At 39.3% G+C, this 9,608-nt stretch overlaps 1 long non-coding RNA gene across 1 annotated transcript; it reads right to left on the minus strand.

Annotated features, from left to right (window-relative positions):
- Positions 1-57: 57 nt before the first annotated feature.
- On the minus strand, positions 58-1,047 carry LOC146709970 (uncharacterized). Its single transcript, XR_014920656.1, has 2 exons — positions 852-1,047; positions 58-304 (listed from the first exon to the last, which is right to left on the minus strand). It is a non-coding gene; the product is annotated as an uncharacterized LOC146709970 (long non-coding RNA).
- Between the last annotated feature and the right edge of the window lie 8,561 nt (positions 1,048-9,608).

Below are 9,608 nucleotides of genomic sequence, written 5' to 3' on the forward strand. Positions count from 1 at the left end.
CCATTAAAACCAGAAGAGGTTCTTATATTTCAGAAGAAGGGATTAATTCAAAAGAAATGACCTCAATGCCATATTTTATTTAGGAACACTAGAGAGCACTTTGCAAAATAACACATTCTTATAATTTCACCCTCAGATGAGCCAAGCTACGACTGTCAGGGAAGGTGATGTAGGTACAGAGCATATGAGAGTGGTTAAGTTAATGTCTCTTGTCTAGATGAAGGCACAAGAGGGATCAAGGGCAAGGCGTAGAGATTCAGTATCTTCAGTCTTCAGTGGACACTCCATTTCTGGCACAAAACACCTGTAAAAGATGGTCGATTTAGGAGGTGACCCGACAACTTCAGCCTGTCAAACATAGTAATGGAGCAGTATGTTTAAAAAATATATCTAATTAAGCATGCACTCAGTACCCTAAGAATTATTATGGTAGTTAAACACAGTGATAGTTGTATATCACTTCAAACAGAGGTGACCCAGTAATGCTGCACTAATGAATTAGACTAACTATTCACTTTAGCTAAAGTTATTAAGTTAGCTAAAGAGTTGGGATGCTGTGTAAGGCATAAATAAAGCTAAAACACAAAGGTTTGGACACCGTTTTGCATGTTTCCTTACTGTAGGGGTCTCTGCAAGCATACAGAGGGGTACTCTGAGAGGGTCCAAGACAACAACTTTGGAATTCTACTAGAAACAGTCGATCATATTTGTTTGTCAAAGCTGAATTCAGGGTAAACTACGCTAAATTAGCGTTTTTAGCTAACAGCTACAATAAGCATAACAGTTACTGTACAGCTATCATTTGTTAACATGACGCTTGTTCTTATACATGTAATACATTTATTACCAACCTGAGAGTTTATCCGCTGGTCATTCGACATGACGAATGACTTCTGAAGTCTTAATTCAGCTCAAGACGCTGTAGATTCCCGTCAGTAACACTTTCGGTCCGCTAGTAAAACGTAGTTCTATTAATCTGCGCTTGAACCGGAACCGGATGTAAGTTCCAAAAAACTGAATTTTGGAACTGAAATTGAATTGTAGAACTGAAACTGAATGGTGAGAAGTGAAACTGAAATTATTCGAGAGCTGAATTTTTAAAGGATAAAATGCAGTTTCAAAGCAAATCAATTCATTTTCAAAATATAAATTCAATTTCAATTTAGTGATGATCATTTTCAAACCATAAATTCAATTTCAAATTAGACTAATTCAAATTCAGTTTTCAAAAGCATTTATTCAAGTTACAATTCAGATTCAATCGGAGCCATTCAAATTCAAATTGAACTTATTCAAATTCAGTTTCTGATGGCACAGATTTCTGCCCATACAATGGTCCATACTAAAAACAGATTTATCTCTATCCTGTTAATGCTCCCATCTCATCATGTAGCGTTTAGGGGTTTTCAGCTTTTGCTAGCATGCTCTTTTTTTTTTTTTTCCAGTAAGTTGATGCTAATCGTCCCCGCTTGTTGAAAGCATCATTATCTTCAAGAGGTTTCCCCTCTTTGTGAGAGGGAGAGAGAGAGGATTGAGGCTCGTGGATCGTGCCGAGTTGTTTGTTCCTTTGTGTGTTCTTGTTCATGGTTTTGAAATAAAAAGTGTATTCATTAGGCTGAAATAACATTTTATGTGAATGTCCTGATGAGTCATGGTAAATGGATGATGGTGAGATCAACTCTGTGAACATTCACTCGGAGCCGGTGACTCATCCAGAGTGAAATGAGCTACAGCCCTCCCTGCGCTGTAGCACAGACACTAAAGTCCTTTTATCCTCTTCCAACAACACTCAGCTGGGTTCCTGCTGTGGATGTACAGAAAACTTGAAAGATCTCCACATATCTTTTTCCTGCTACTTGTTCCGCACCTTTTTTTTTTCATCCGATTTTTCAGAATGAAGCCCAGCTGATACTGTATAGTTTAGAAAGTGTCTTAAAGAGATGCTTGAAAAAACCTAATAAAACATTTCTAATCACTTTAATAAAAACACTTGTGCACCTGCATATACAGAATTATCCACTAACACAGTGTATGATATTCTAGTGCATCCCATCTTGCTGATACTTTCCGGATGTTAAATGTAGGCAGCTGATCTCAAAACAAAAACCATGCAAGGTGTTTAATCTGCAGCTCTGTAGATTAAACACTTTGCTGATAACAAAAGTCACCGCTCATATAGGTCGGAGCCGACAGAATGGCTTCAAGAACTCATGAAACCACTCTTTACTCACAAAATGTATAACCTTGATATGACGGACTCGAACGGAACATAAATACGAGAGTGCAGTGGACACAAACCTGAAGATCATAGACTGTATATAAAAGATAGACATAAAACCACAGTGAGAAAAACATTAAAAGCTAATGCTAACAAGCTCAATTAGCAACCAGCATTTGTAAACTGTATCAGTACAACGCATACACAGATCGGCTACCTTAAGAAAGGCTTCAACAACACCAAGACAAATGGGGAGGTGAGATGAATTGACACAAGTAAACCTTAGTAGACAGGTATATGGTATAGCTGCACACAATTGCACACCTGTCCATCAAAGCAAGCACATGTCCTTAAGCCTTAATAAAAACCAAAAAAAGATGAGTCATTGAAAACAATCCCCACACATACAGCTGATAATAATGGAAACATAGCTGCAAGGAGTAGAAAGTGAACGTTTCGGTTTTAAGTTGAGTTCTTAGGGACTGACTTACTTTGGGAGCCGCCCTTTTCTTTTCTTTTCTTTTCAGCATTTTGTGGGTCCAGACAGCTTCATGGTTTATTACCTCAAGTTTAGCCTCTACTGCAGGAAGACCTTTCTTCATCATTTGATTTTGACAGCATGATCAAATTTCACACGATGTGGACAAGCACATCGGGGGGAAAAACAATAAATGCAATAAAAATATAGCTGGATCTGAATTTAAAATCTGAATTCTGAATATTTAGTCTGTTTTCCTGTTAATGTTTGGCTTAACTGAGATTATGATAATAGGGAAAAACAATTTTATAAAGCATACTAAAAATCAGTGTTTATTACTTTTCTGGTTCGATAAATTCATGTGTCTCACAGAGACAAGGATCAACAAGGTCCTTGAAATACTTTAATAAAGAAACAAATAGTTGGGCTTTGTGATGCTTACAAAAAAAATGATGCTGAAGCTGAACCTCTGAGTTTAAAGTCCACCGAGGAAAAAACAGAAATTAAGGAAATAAAACATATACCAAAGACAAAAATGGTTGATGGAGCTGTTATCAAAAATATTACAGATACAAAAACGTTTGCTCTGTCTGTCAGAATAAAGTTGAAAGCAGTTTGAGATATTCAGTCCTCTGACTTCCAGCATGATGTCTGAAGGTAATCATCATTCTGGAGGATCGTTAAAAATTAATTTACAATTGTCTGATTACCCACGCTATTTAAAGAGGATTACTAATGACATTTTCAATGAATTCATTTGAATGGAACAAACCAGATGTCGCAGCCGAGCTCATTATTTGTTTCAGTGTTTAAAAACATTTCTTGTTCCTGGTGTTTTCATTAACACTTTTTGTCACTGAATGTTACTAATGGTGTTTATTAACATTAAAATGTGATTAATATACATTAATGTTTTCATTAATATATCGATTTTTCATTTTGATCCTTTCAGGTCCTTTTCCTGAGATGACTTTATGTGACTGACCAGGATTTGCTTCAGTTCTGATCCTTGAAATTAAAATCTCTCATCTGCTTGATTTATTGTTTGTCCCCAGTTCTGCGTCATTGTGATATCACTGAGGGAAATGATGACCAGATTGGTGGTGCATGGATAGGAAGTAACACTGTGCTATTTTTAGCTGCTTACCTCAGAATGATGATAATGCGCTGTCATGGACAGAGTGAGTCCTATTGTTCGTGTGTGATCGCATAGACTCGTCCCTATCAGAGATAGGGCGCTAGAAGCAGTTTGTGAGGATGCAGGGTGAGTCCACTGTGGAAAGCATTGTGACTGGACAGGAAAGTTCAAAGACTTCAGGCTTGCTTTGGTAACGACTAGTGCAGTGCATTCGGGGGGTTATTTTGGCACACTGGGTTCCCTGAGCGTAGAAAAAATCCAATGCCCCCTGTGGAAGTTGTGACTCACCATTAATCATGTGCCTCATCACATGAGTCAAGGTGTTAAAAAAAGGTGTGGGTCATTTTCAGCAGAGGTTTTGGGTGAAACCACCATGTGAGAAATGTATTACAAAAAGTACCCAAAGTTTAATATGGATTCTTTTTTATCATTATCATCATTATTGTTACTATTAATGATTAAAAAACCAAAATCATCGCGGTGAATGGGCTGTCAGCTGACAGAAAAAGTTTGATATCCACTGTCTTAATCTGTAATAAAGGTGGCTGTGCAGATTAATGTAAACTGTGTATGGAAACATACTATTAAGGCTGGGATGGTGGTAGTGCAGGTCACCTACTGATTGGAAGGTTGGTGGTTTGATCCCTGGCTGCTCCAGCATGTGTTCACCAAATATCCTTGAGCAAGATACTAACTCCAAGTTTCTCTCTGATGTGTAAATATTTGATAGAAACCACTTAAGCCTAAAAAAAGTGCTTTGGGTGAGCGAGGTAAGTGTAGAAAAACGCTATATAATAACTAGTCCATTTATGGCAGGTCACTCGGCGCTTTAGACATCAGCTTGCAAAGTTTCATATTGTTTATGTTTCTGAAAAGGTTTAAGTGCTTTGCCTAGATTATGTTTATGTTTATTCTGAACAGTGCAGACTGCTGGAGTTTAGTCACACATACACTGTGACACACAGCATACTTTTGTACTCTGTTGTACTTTTCAGACGCCCACGGGTTGTTTGCTTTTGTTTGATGTACCTGTTAGAGTCAGGTTTTGTGATGTTGCTCGGCAGGTGTTCAGCGGATGTAAGACGGCTGATGTCAGTATCTCCATGAGCGCGACAATTGCTTTTAAGTTCAGCGCAGTTTGGGAGCGTAACGTTAAAATTTAACACTATTTATACGAAACTGTCCCTACAGTGTCTAACTCAACCGCTGCTTCACTAGAAAAAGCTATCATGATTCTTTATCATCAGCGGTGGCAGCAAAGTCAGGATGAGTCACATTAAAGGCTTACTGATAACATGAAAATCAAACACTGTGTGCTCAACCTGCCAGTTATCTGAAACTAAACAGCGGCAAGACAAAGGAAAAACTTGGCCTTTAAAATCCCACAGATAACGCAGGGATGATGAGGAAAAAGGAAGAAGAGAGAACTTTAAAGCCTTTTAAAGAGAAATGATTTCCAGACTTTCCCTCAGTTTGCCAAATGTATGTATTTGAGAAACACGGCCCAGAGCAACCCAAGCTCTGCCTCAGGTTTTGAATATTTGTAGATCTAACTTTTTGTAAATGAATTACTTTTCATTTTTCAAGAGTGATAAAAAACTACAATAAAAGTAATTCAGTGTTGCTATAGGAACCAGCCAACTGAACTCTGAGTCTCAAAAGCAGATGTGAAACCTTTGAGCCAACACTAATATAATTTATTTTTGACATTATTACTTGAAAAAAAATCATTTTAAAAGCGAACCTCCTAGACTTTGGCATGCTTATTTACATGTGTATGCTGTTAGAAAGGATGTTCATCTTAAACATGGCCCACGATGAAACATTGAGGTTCACTGTGTCGTGATTTTAGCCAGAACAAGTGGATCCAAACGCAGACGCAGAGACACCAAGCAAGTTTCCAGGTATTTATTACAATGACTGGAGTTAGACTGGATGCCAAAGGGACTCACACCAGGGGGCAGAGGTGGAGAGCAGGTAGGCAGGTACATTCTTCCAGAGGTGACTTGATTTTCCAGAGGGACCAAACTTTTTCCTACAACTGAAGCTGTAACGATGTGGTGGATGGAACAGCTGAGTGGCTGAACCGGTTGTGTCAAATAGTCGGAGGATGAGAACAGGAGCTTGTGGAAAGACATGCCTCATGGACATATTTTCCCTCATAAATCTCTGAAATTAGATAGTTTAGATTTCGCCCTTGAAGAAGAAGCGAACTAACCAGCTAATGTCAGAGAGTAAGTGGACTGAGGGGCTACACCAAGACCCAGCTTAAGGCGAATAAGGATTATTTTGAATGTAAGATCATACAAAGCTTCTCTAGTGGGTTATGAGAAAAAAAATATAGAGTTGGAAATGATCAAAACAGATTCTTAAGAATTCAGTTTATATCTCCATTACATGAAAAGTGGCCACTGTAGACGCAGACATAGACTGCTTCTGCTCTGACCTTCCCCCGGATAAGCATTACAAAACGATAGATGTCAGATGAATACACCAGATTTTTGAGCCTCTGTTTGTACACAGGTGGTGGAGAGTTACCTGTTTGCCTAACTGTTTATGGTTTAGTGTTTGTGGTAAGGACATTCAGCGTTCCTTACTGATAACAGATGGGACACAGAAGGGCTGTATAATGGTGATAAAATGTGACCAGGTGATTGACTCTGGATCAGCCTGTGTTTACATTGATTAAAACCATTTCCATCACTATGAAGACACAACTACACACTCGCACACTGTGTTTTTGTATACTTGTGAGGACGCACACTGTCCTACATGACTCCCGATTTCTCTTACTCTAACCTTTACTGTGACCAAACAACTGATCCCAGCTTCAAATCAGTCCCTAAGCCAAACCTGAGTGTGTTTGCTTTCTATCTATAAACACTGTGTAAAGGAACTCTGAGTTCCTCTTGCTTTTTTTCTTACACGACAGTGTGAAAGTATAGCCTTTACTGTGAAACTCATTCATTTTGGGCTCTAAACCAGCTGAGCTGTCCTGAATCCACCCTTTTCCTGACTGTTTGGATCAGGTCATTGCGGTGCTGAAAGGTGACCTGCTACACCAGTCTTGACCACACACACAGACACACTCAAACACAGTTTTCCTGCCAAACTTGGGTCAGCTTGGCCAGGGGACAGCATACTGGCCCTTTCAGGGTGCCCTCACCATGGAAACTATTTGTGTCATGTTGCCGCCACACCATGTGACAAATGACCGCGTGCAGACATTAAACAGACCGGCACACACTGCTGACCGTGATCCTTTACAAACAGTCGTTTGTTAATGTAGTTACGAGCAGAGTTAAGTATTTAAGTATTTATTTGTGTAGCAATCATATAAAATATGGCTTCATAAGAGAAGTTCAATCAATGTGAAAAATTGTTGATTATTAATTATTAATGACTTTATAGTGACTACATCATCATCTCACTAAATGCTGGTATACTGTTAATAAATGAGTGCGTAGAAAGCAGTAAAACAACGGACCTGGGAGAATATTTAACAGCAAAGAAGAGCTTGAGGTTCACATAAATGTTGTTTTTGGTGTTGAAATAAACTTTTAAAATGCTTTTTAGTTTTTTAAAATTATAAAAAATCACCTTTTACCACTAGAGGTCCTCAGTGGGTCAGTTTGGGCTGACTTCATAACAAACTCTTATGCTGCTCTTTCATTTATTCTTGCAATCCCTTCCACTCTGATCCGTTGACTAAAGACAAAACCCCTGATCTGTCCAGTAAACACACGTCATCGTGTTCCTAACGGCCTGCCAAGTTTCACCTCCCTCTGTTTGCTTTCATTGATCTGACGCTGGTATTCCTTTTTTTCCCCCTTTCCTTCCAGGACCTCAGGCTGAATGCATGTACACTGCTCCCTTACAGCTGCTGACTGGATTTGAAACCAGAACAAACTTCATGACCACCTGCTTTTCCTTATTAAATTTAGTTAGATAAAACCAACGGGCAAGAAAAGAGAGAGCCACTACACCTACACTAATTCAGAATAATGAGGGCTCTGTCTCACAGAGCCAACTCTCTGATGGGATGGAGGAAAAGGAAGGGGAAAGAAAATCTAATAAATAATTTACTTTTCTTATGAGATGTGTTCAAATCCACAAAACAAATATCAGTTATTTAAGAGAATTTCCAAACAATTTATCCAGCTGCTTGAAAAAGCTCTAAATCCACCAAAACATGAAACTATCTTTGTTGATTAGCTTTAATGGCTGGATGTTCCTGATGACGCCTCGGGGGTTTGTGTACTTTTGTGATCCCAGGAGCTCTGCTGTCTAGGGCAGTTGGCCCCTGGTAGGGTCTCTCAAGCCAAAGAGATCAGAGCGGGTCATCTACTAATCGAAAAGTTGTTGGTTCGATCCCTGTCTGCTCCAGTCTGCATGCCAAACATTCTTGAGCAAGGTACTAAGTTGCTCTCAGATTCATCCATTGTAGTGTGAATGTGTGTGAATGTTAGACAGAAAGCACTTAAGCGTAGAAAAAGTGTCTGTGTGAATGAGGCATGTTGTATAACGTGCTTTGAAGTCTCAGGTAGACAAGAAAAGTGCTATATAAAAATAAGTCCTGTCTAGTCATCTCACCTGCAAGTATCTCTTGGCCAGATCTTGGTACATGGTCTTATGTGGACGCACCATCTGCATTAGGTGCCATACAGAACTGGTACAATGTGGACCCGGCTGATGAAATTGGATCCTTGAACATTGTCGTTTGGTAGGGGGCTTGGAGTAGAACTATTACTCCACCATACTGAAAAGAGCCAGCTGGGGTGGTTTGAGTGTCTGAAAAAGCTCCATCGTGGGGACCTCTTAGGTGAGGTGTTCCATGTATGTCCGATTAGAAGGAGACCTGCCGGAAAGGTTATGTCTCTGACAGGGAATTCTGGGCATCTCTGCCACCTGCATGACCCCAACCGAGACAAGCTGCAGGAGATAGATGAATGGATGCTGTTAATTTTTTAATTAAAGAGACTTCATCCTTGAGCAAACAATCTATATCGACCTGGTAAAAGCCTACACACGGCTCACACAATGTGACATGGGTAGCAAACAGTCATTGGGCAACCTCTTAACCCAAAAACAGTTACGCCGATGATGATGATGGTGATGATTAGGAGGGCAATATTTGATATGTGGTTTTACAACTTCAGGATATTTATAAATAGAAACATCTATATTAACAAGTAACGGTAACATAGAAGGCAACTTAACTGACCTAATTCTAAAATAAACCACCTGCAGCCTGAAGAGCCGTCACAAACCCATCTTTAAAAATAGATCACACATCAGTGGTTGATGTCACAACTGCCACCCGGAGTTTGAATGCAGCCAAATTCAAATAATTGAGAGATTATTACTTATTATCTGAAACTAAACCTTTGTTGTCATATCTGTCTTTATGTACCAGCATCAGGGCAAATTTCACTTGGGTTTGGCTCATATCTTGTCTATAAAAAGAAATAAAATAATACATTTGGTCCAAGACTGTTTTTGACCCAGTGAAATTGTCCTCTGTAGTTGGAGTCCACTGTGTCTGTGCACCCAGCTGGATCCCAGCAGGTGGATAATCAGCACTTGCCAAAATCACTTTTGTAATTATGGGGTGAGGCTGAATTCTAGCACAGCACAGCCACAGGCACAATCTGATGTTACTGCTGGTGTTGCTCCTAAAGCATCATAATCCGTCTGAACCATCACTAGTTTGTGATGGTGTAGTTTTAAAAAAGGCTCCACATGGCAAAAGAAAAGGTTTGCTTCCAGAAAGC

The sequence above is a fragment of the Copadichromis virginalis genome, linkage group LG5 (assembly GCF_057382275.1).
Source record: "Copadichromis virginalis isolate Kocher_CV1m ecotype Utaka linkage group LG5, C_Virginalis_male_GT1.1, whole genome shotgun sequence".
NCBI classification, from domain to species: Eukaryota; Metazoa; Chordata; class Actinopteri; order Cichliformes; family Cichlidae; genus Copadichromis; species Copadichromis virginalis.